Source organism: Herpailurus yagouaroundi, unplaced genomic scaffold (genome assembly GCF_014898765.1).
Source record: "Herpailurus yagouaroundi ecotype Mexico unplaced genomic scaffold, PumYag 196, whole genome shotgun sequence".
Taxonomy (NCBI): Eukaryota; Metazoa; Chordata; class Mammalia; order Carnivora; family Felidae; genus Herpailurus; species Herpailurus yagouaroundi.
Window position 1 is genome coordinate 35,868,944 of NW_024412427.1, and position 9,601 is coordinate 35,878,544.

Here is a 9,601-nt window from a genome sequence, read left to right on the forward strand (position 1 = left end):
TGGGTGCAAAAAGAAGTCTTTTCAGAAAAGGATAAATGGAAAAAAGGATCAGAGATTCAGCAGATGTAGCTGACTCCACAGTCCCCAGGGGAGGAGACCTGAAAGACTTCTTGCTTCTCTGGGTTAGCTACTAATTTTTATTCCAATGTTAAACCATTGCATGATTAATGATATAACTCAATCTATTAAGCATAGTTTAATGAATCAATCTAACGCTTTTACAATGAGTGAAACATATTAACAATATGAATGTATTAGTGAATCAAATGATTTGTTCTAAATAATGCAACATAATGATGCTGCATCTAATTAAAAAATGAAATCAAGAAACTGATTAGAGAAAATCATAAAAAAATATTGATTTTGTTAAATATGTAGAAGGTTGAAGCTAGGAAAATACACAGTTATTTACCTAGTGTTCTGCCAAGAGAAAACACGCACAGAGGTGACCCTGTGGAAATAAGTATCATCAGCCACTTGTGCCATGTCCAGAAAGACTAGCATGAGCATGTGATGTTGTAGCTGAGAAGCCAATTGGGAAAGTTTTGGTAAATGCTTTCTCCAAATTGAGCTACAACAACAGCTAACTGACCACTTCACTGAGTCGGAGCTCCCAATCAAGTCATCTTGATTCAGACCTTTACTTTCTGTATTCATGATGCAATGAAATGGAATCTTCTTTCTGGGAAGGACATTTATATCATGAAAATATTTAAATTGATCACAAAGCTACATGAAAATAAAACAAAACACTATCTCTGCAAGAATGCATACTTTTAAAGTTTTTATGCCACATGTTGAATTAAAAGGTTCTGTGTGGAGATAAGCAGTATGACCCCAGAGGCTCCTTCCAGCTGCCTGGAAACCAGCTGGTGTGGGGGTGGGGTAGGCAGGGATGGTGAGGTAGGGGCTGTGCACAGCCCAGCCCTCGGGTCAGGCACAACTTCCCTTTCTTTGACCCCACGTCTCCCACTTGGCAATTCCTTCATAGCACTTTCTCCCTTTACTTTGGATGTTTTTGGAGCCTCTGTTGTAGTCATCTTTATATCCTCTGTAACATTTAAGGCATTTTCACCCACTAAATGTTTGAGCGAACTGAGTTTCTTGCCTGCCTACTGATCTGAAGGCAGGATGCTTTCTGTAGATGCAGAATCTACGTTCTCAAGGCATGGTTTTATGACTACTCAGGAGTTCCTGCTGATCAATAGCCAGAGATTCAGTCATCCCTTCAAAAGTGTGGCCTGACTGGGGCAAAGAAAAGAGACAGGGTAGTATAGTAGAAAAAAATAGCAATTATCTTCTGCCAATTGAAATTCAAAAGATTCCCCAGGGATTTATTTTCTAAATGGTTTCTAATTTCCCTAAGTGTTTTGTCCTTTTTTTCTCTTACATGTGGGAAACCAATGAGCAGACACTAGTGCCATAAATTTCTGACATTCCTTCCCTGGCAAAATCCTCTAATTATAAAGCACTGCTTGCTGTGTGAGCCAAAGGGAAGGGTAAATTACTTCACTTTTGTTTTTACTATTGACCCCACAGATGGATGTGTTCATGTGCCTCATAGAGCCGAAGCCATCCTTCTTCTGACCCTTTGCAAAAGCAGTTGACAGAAGCTTGTGCCCACCCCACAGCCCATGAGTTGGGTTTCTGTCTCCTTCACCCTCGGAATGGGCTGTGCATCTCCTGGCTCCCAGTGTGCCTTTACAGAATGCCAGGGACAGCATCTTCTTGATGTATGAGTCTCTCCACCTGTTCCAACCCCAGGGAATAAGACAGGGCCTCAGAGATTCATGACTAGGAGAGAGATCCCCTAGAAACATTACCAGATGCCTTCAGGCCTATGACTTCAATGGGAAAAGTGTAAAGGATAGGGTGTTTAATGCATATTGAACGCTAGCATGAGGCTCTATGCCACAGACATATTATATGGGTGATCCCATTTAATCCTCCCAAATGGTGAAGATGGTATTATTATCCCCATTTTGCAGTTTAGACCGGAGGCCTGAAGAGATTAAGCAGCTTGCCCAAGATCTCTCCCTCACTCTCATAGACATAAACATACATGTATACATGTGTGCACACACTCACACACAGCAATAAGGCAGAGCAGCCTTTTGTCTTGGAGATCTACCTCCAGAGTAGGATGTTATAATGCCTTCTAAAATCAGTCTCCTTTTATGTTCCTTAGGTGTAGAGTCTTAGGAAGTTAGAACTGGCAGACTCTAGGTCAAGTGAGAAATCTGAGCATAGCAGCGCTGAACAAAGTGCCCAAGGTCACACAGAGGAAGTTAACTAGACAGCCTTCCAGACCTTGATCCAGTCTTGAAACCCAAGGGTCTTATGCAAGCTCTTCCAGAATCAGACCCCAGGTGAGGATCAATGTGCCAGTGACTGATTATGGAAGAAGTCCCCCAGGGGAGGCAGTAAGGGATCAGGATGGGAGGCTGGAAAGGGAGGGATGCAAGCTTGTGCAGGATGTCAGGAAAATCCCAGAGAGGCTTCAACCTGACCCTGCAGAGGGCTTTGGAGGGTAAGCAATGCCTCTGAGTCCATCCTGCCTTGAGGCAAGGGAGCTGGACTCTCACACCCCTACTGGTCTGTTACTTGTTACTGGCCACAGGGGAGGACATCAACCCATAAGCATCCCCAGCTCTCCGAGCTCCAGTGGACCAAGTTCTCTGAAGACAGTGCACATGCTGGAGTTAGGAGAAAAGCATATAGAAACTGCAGGGTGGGTACACAGGTGAGATAAAGAAGTGAGGGGTGTCTGGATGGAGATTGCTGCACTGGACCCCTGGTGACTAGTATGGTGTTTTCACATGGAGCCAGAGGCAGGCCCCATAACCACACAACCCCACAGCCTCATGAGGGAGTGAGGGAAGGGAAAGGCATCTGAAATCATGCAGAGAAGTTGGTCAAGAATATTAGAAATAGATTTTGAAAGAAAGGTTGACAGAATTAGAATGGTTAATAGCTTCAAAAGCAGACTAATAATGATCCAGCGACATGCAGGTAAACAGAGGCTTACTACAAAGACAATAACCGCTGATTCAGCAACCAAGATATATAACTGGATGTACAAGAAAATGTCTGACATTAGAATGGGCAGCCTCAGAAGGCACTAAGGAGATGGGCACTCATCACACCTGGGATCTGTTCTGCGGGTGACACGGGGTCCCTCTGAAGTGATTGGCTGTGAACATACAAAGCATCACCACAAAGACATTTCTTTTTTTTAAGTTTATTCATTTATTTTGAGACAGACAAAAAGAGTGTGAGTAGTGGAGGGCAGAGAGCAAGAAAGAATCCCAAGCAGGCTCTACCCTGCCAGTTCAGAACCCCATGTGGGGTTTGAACCCACAAAACTGTGAGATCATGACCTGAGCTGAAACCAAGAATTGGATGCTCAACAGACTGAGCCACCCAGGTGCCCCAACAAAGACATTTTTGAGCATCTCTGAAGGATGCATATTTGGGAATAGAAGTACATGAAGACAAGGCTACAACAAAAACAGGAATAGCAGACCTTTTACACCCACCCTGGCCCTGAGTGAGGGGAGTGGAAGCACTTTTATCCTTCCAAGCATGGGCCTGATATCAGGATGCTCCAGATCATGACCTTTGCCAGCTGAGTGACCTCAGGACATTATTTAACCTCTGTGGACCTCATTCCCCTCCATTGTGTGAGCAATGTCAGCAGCTGTGGTCCTTGCTTTGCTAGGCTTCTGCCAGATGCCATCAGTGGGCACAGACACACTTAGAGGTGGGAACAAATCACAGAACAACTAGGAGGGCTCTTTAAATGTGAATGCATGCCCATGCCTGGTGGAAAGGTGGCGTTCGTTGCTTAAAAAACTCATCTGTTAGAGCAGAATTTATTTTGATTCAATACAGTATCATCAAGGGACACCCAAGCATCCTGAATATCTGGTTCATACCCTACTTATATTTCTTCCAGCTATTGACATAGCACCTTCCATCACATCAGTGCTGTGTGGAAATGCAAGTTCATTCATCCTCCCGACGTCCCTGGATGTGAGCTAAAATCTGTAAATTAGCATCTCCATTTTGCAGATACAGAAACTGAGAAACAGATCAAGTCACCACTTCCTGAATGTGGAGCAAAAGCAGGCTTTGCTGCTGGTTTCCTTCCTTGAATCTCCAGTCTCCACTTTGTAAGCCACGCTTGCAAGGCACTTTGTTCCTCAGCCTGCTCTGATATGTATTTTTTCTTTCTTCATGTTTTCGTAAAAATGAATGGAGCTTTCTTTGATAGGAGTGACAAATGAGCATGGAGGAGAGGTATAGAAATCTCAGAACTCAGGCCAGGGATCTGGCATACAGAATCTGATACTGCGCCCTGATTTATACCCCGAGCCCTGCCCTGTGAGCAGTAAACAAATGGCATATAGCAGGTCAGGCACATTATCACCCATCCAATCAGCTCACTGGGTGCAAGAGTAGGCATCAACTGTGGGGAATTTTCAGTCTTAAGCACAGCTTTCCAAGGTGAATGGGTACACGTGCAGGCCACCTCTGGACTACAGCTGAGGATGGGAGAAAACCCATGGTCTGGAGGCCTGGATGCAATACCGTCTCTGCCTCTTTGCAAATGGGACTTTTGGCACCCCCAACTCTGGGTCCTGTGGGCCACAGGGAGGTCTGAGTGCTGCCCCCTCCCCTGCTCACACAGATTGTGCTATGAGAGTGGTTGGCCAAGGCAGGACAGCTGGTGCCAGCATCAGATATAGGGCTGGGAGAAGCTGAGGTCTGAAACAGGGAAAATGATGTTAAGTCCAAAGACTTCCCAACGAGGATAATGGAAGTAAATAACTAGGTCAGTAGCTAGGAAAGTAAAAGTCAAGAAGAGTCAGGGGCAAAAACAGGTTTTGGAGTGTGGTTCAGAGCAAAGCTTCTCACACAGCAAGGCAGCAACCAGGAGCCAGATATCCCCTTCAAACAGGGTCAATGATACCAGTGAAAGGGGCCACCCCTGAGGAGCAGAGACAACAGGTATGAGTGGCCTTTGCTAAGTGCTGGTGGACAGGGAGGCTCTGGGTTCCTTGGAGAAGGCAGAGACTCCCCTGTCACCACCCAGCCATTCCCAGAAACTGCAGATGTTCTCAACTGTATATTGTGGGCTCTTGTACTAGTCTTATATCCTCAGATTCACTCACTCTTCACAACACAGAATGTGGGAAGGGAAAGAACTGACTCATCCAAGGTCACTCTGCAGCAGGTGGAGGTAAGATAGCATCTGGCCTGGCCCTGCTTCTGTCCACCAGGTGGCCCTTCAAGCCCCTCTTGCCCCCTCAAGGAGGATATGGCTAAGCTGTGAGGGGATCCCCACCAGATCCTTCCTTTTAAGTTATAGTGCAAGTTATCGTTGGCATTTGCATCTGAAGACACTGGTGACTCTCCTGTTACTATTTTGGTTTTGGCTAGCAGCTATTTCTGTGACAGTGAGAGCTCAGGGGTCTGCAGACTGTGTCAAGGAAAGATGTGAACATCCTTTGTTTCTCAGGCAAACAAGCTTTGTGGGTCTTGCTTCTTTAAACTTCCCATCCACTCAGCTGGGAGGATTAGCTTATTGTGCCACTGGGGGCAGGGGGTAGCAGACATAAGGCCACCTGAAAGATCCTGACTTTTCCTTTTCTTTTCTCCTTGAACTTGTCAGAAGGGCAGTGGGAGGCGGGGGGCAGTGAGGTGATCTGGAGAGGCTGGAGCGACAGAGCACTGGAGCAGAAATAATCAGAAGAGGTTCCAGAGAAAGACAGAGATTAGAATGCCCTGTCTAAGCACAAATTGCTGCTAGTTCTAGAAGGTGTGGGGAGGCCTGCCAGCCTGCCAGCAGCTTCCTCTCAGCATGATGCCACCATGGCCTCTGGTCACCCCATATCATGCTGTGGTTTCTATGCCATGAGACTGTCGCGGGTGCCAACCTACAGCCTCCACCCTGCATGTCCCTTCCATCTGCACACCGTCTTGAGAACAGACACAGAGGAGAGGGCAGCAACGGGATGCAGGCTTACAGGTGCCACTTCCAAGCAGCTGCCTTGGCATCCTCTGCTTCTCCAGAATTTGCCTTTGTCTTGATAATTAGGGAATAGTTGATTTGCAGGAAAAAGACATGTTTCTATTAAAAAGTGTTTTCAGTGTCTTTAGTGAAGCAACAAAATGTATTTTTCTACCTGTTGACATTTTTGGTACCTAGACAGGATTTCTTGACAAGACAAAATACATTATCCTGGATGCAGCCAGTCTATGTGGGTGACTAAGAGGGGGCGGGCTCAATTCCAGCAGGCCCCTCTGACTATTCCAGTGTCTCAGAGGTGAACTGCCTGTTGCTGGCTAAGCGGGATATCAGTTGCCCCTGCTGAAAGCCTGCAGCAATGAAAACCTTGACAAAAAATTGTTAAAATTATTGTTACAGTTTTTAATTATCAAATATATTTGTGTAGGAAAGAAAAAGCCAAGTAATATATATAAATTCTAGGAAATAAGTAATTTTGTTTGCAGTTAGAATGTCCTGCAGTTTTCAATGGTATGCACTCAGCTCTAATGCTCTGTAGGTTTTACCATAAACAGGGTTCAGGGCAGCTGCTGCTGGGAATATGCAGATACATAGCTCAAAAAGTCCAGACACCACCAAACGTTGCTGAACCAATGACAAACACACAGACTAGGAAAGACCCATCCAGTTACTTGGCTGCCCAGAGCAGTCTACTATATCAGATACTGCCGCTTTCTATTATTTGTTAAATCATTTTATTTTGTTATTCTTTCCATGTCTGTGAGGATATAATTTAAGTACATTTGGCAAGCTGCACCTTAGCTGACAAAACCTGTTTTGGCGTATATTTTGGATTGTCAGGTGGTCCTTAAACCAAGGGAGCTCTTTCCTTCATGCCACCAGCCAGGGTTTATTTGTCCTGCACTTCCAAGCTGTATAGATTGTGTGTGGCCATGCTCAATCTCTGCTGTGGGAGGAGATCTTCATGGCATCCTAGTGCCCTGATATCAAAGAAACCACATTTTAGTGACCCTGGGAAGGGCTAGCTGCCAGGACAGCTGTGGCACTGCCAAGCCCTGCTTCTCTGGGCCCCTACTCATGTGTAGGACAACCACCCAGGGTATACACCTAGAGTGCAGAGGAGAATGCCATATGGTTTGGTTCTGGCACTTGCCTAGTAAGGTTCTTTGTTTACGAGGTGTTCTTTTCTTGAAATATAAGTGATAAACTGGGAATCGCAAAAGTGAAATTGCTTACCTTTGTGCTTTTCCCTCCACTTCCACATCCTGCAAAATTACAGAAGTGCTTATTTTTACAATAGAACTCTTTCTTTTTGCAGAAAAAAAGAGCACATGCCGCAAAAAATATTTTTTCTTGTGCCAAAAACAAGTTCTTAGACCTTTTAGAAAGTGCCAGAAATCATGCTAATAATTAATGACATGTTTAAATGCTTAGTTCTGCACCAGCAATGCTTTCAATGATCCCAACCTCTTAGTTCGTCATTATGTTAGAGCTGCACTAGTACATGTAGTTCTTTTGTACAGCAAGGAAAACATGCTCTCTTTCCATTTAAGTGAAGGTACATCGCTCTGTCCACTTCAGCATGTAGACTGAAGTGGACAACTGAATCTATTTTTTGAGGCTAGTGCTCTGAGCACATGCTAAAAATTCTGGCCTCGTTGATCCTGATAGTAAGGTTTTGCAAAGCTAACCTCTTTTCTAATTTCTCTTCTCTTTAACAGTCTTGGAAACAGCCATATTTTCCAATGTTTGACAAATACATTTTCTCAAAGATACTGATTATTCTGATACTGCACTCTGTCATAATAATAGATTTATGTTATGGATCATTAATTAGATCATAGAAATTAGTAACTAGATAAAATTCAAGTAGGAGTTGTCTGCCAAGACAGGACAGGGTTATGTCAGGAGATATGAGGACAAGCTACATCAGGGACACAGGGAGTAAGTGCTGGAGGCTCTGGTGTGAACAGGCTGGGCTGTTACCTGACATCTCCAGAAATGCCCAAGAGAATGTGTGACAGTCTAGGAAGAAGAAATGAACTGTCGAAGTCAGTAGAGGGAATAAATTCAGGGTGGGAAACAAGCAGATAACAGCGGTAAGGATCCACAATATTTGCAGTGAGCACAGAGGGAGCATTGAACTTGACCTCTCTTTACTGATTGATCTCTGGCTGCATGGTGTGTATGGCCTGTTTGCTGGGAAAGGAAGAGGACCTATATCAACTGGATAGCGTAACCAAACCTGTCTCTGTGTTTATCAGTTGTCACCCACAAAAATGACCAGCCTCTGGCTGAGTCTCAACACAGGGCCACATTCAAATAAACAGCAATTTGACATCTAACATCTTGAAGTAAAAGGCACATCCTTAAAGTACACGCAAATGATATAAGGATTTCACACACTAAATCATGCAGCAAAATTTTCCAGGATCCTACTTAGTCACTTCTCTTGTGCCAGAGGAAGCCTGTTTGATACACAGACACCGCCCAGAAATGTGGGGTGGATGCAGGCTTCTGGACACACACATCCTCTTCATCCCTCTCCTGGGTGATTCTAAGAAATACTTTTTGTCCAAGGGGAGAGAGAGCTGGTTGTTACCTACTGTGACCACCTCAGGAATTAATTCTTCCTTAGACTGGCTCCCCCTTCCTCCCCATGGACCATGCAGGTGGTCCTTCACTTTTTGCTCCTGGGATCCATTCCCCAGTAAACTGCCTGATTGCACCATTGGGCTCTGGTTTCCGAAAAGGAGACCCAGACCAAGGTACCTTTCTCTATATTGCAGCACCTCTGCTTTATTGAGGTGTGACAGTTTTTGTAATTCAGGTGTGTGAAATCATGAGCTCCACTGAGGAAAACTATGCCAACAGTGGATGGGCAGATTTCAGTTTCAGTGGGTCTTGAGGGAAGGGGGGAGAACTCTCTCGCCAGCACAATTCATCATGCTCACAACAGCCCAGCTCTTCCTTGGCATCTCCACTCCTATAACTGCCCTGGACTAGCTCTCCATGGCAAACGTTGTCATACCCATTTTGTAGATGGATAAACTGACATTTCAAGAGGTTGAGGAGTTGGGTGAATGTCCACTATACCATGGTCCCAGACGTGCTCAGGTGTCTCACCAGGCTCTGGCTTTAAAGGCCTGGGGTGGAGTGGAGAAGGAAACTCATATTTTCATGCTCTTACAAGAGAAATTAAGGCTGTCTCAGGAATTGGCATAACATAGAAATATGTAGGTATGAGTCATTATCAGCAAGGTCCACAGAACTCGAGAGTGGGCAGATGGAATCAGTCAGCTAAAGGGATCTGGGAGAACCTGAAGGAATACAACTGTGTTGGCCACACCCAGCCTCTGCCCCCACAAAACAAGAAGAAACTTGGATGAGAGAGATAGCATCAATCACCCCTCTTATGTAGCGTTTTGGGGGGCTTCCAATCACCAGCATAGATTTTGTGTTAAAAATGTAGAATTTGCCATTCCCCTCAACTACCTTGGAAAAAAAGTACCCAGCAACCTTGTCTTCCAAGCTATCTTTAAGAATAATATGGGGCGCCTGGGTGGC

At 44.9% G+C, this 9,601-nt stretch overlaps 1 long non-coding RNA gene across 1 annotated transcript in view; it reads right to left on the bottom strand.

Moving 5' to 3' along the window:
• Positions 1-3,859: 3,859 nt before the first annotated feature.
• Positions 3,860-9,601, bottom strand: part of LOC121012575 (uncharacterized) — a 10,832-nt gene continuing 5,090 nt past the window's right edge. Inside the window, exons 2-3 of the long non-coding RNA XR_005782172.1 lie at positions 7,271-7,299; positions 3,860-6,400 (exon numbers count right to left, since the gene is read on the bottom strand). This is a non-coding gene — a long non-coding RNA (uncharacterized LOC121012575). The remainder of the gene's footprint in view (positions 6,401-7,270; positions 7,300-9,601) is intronic.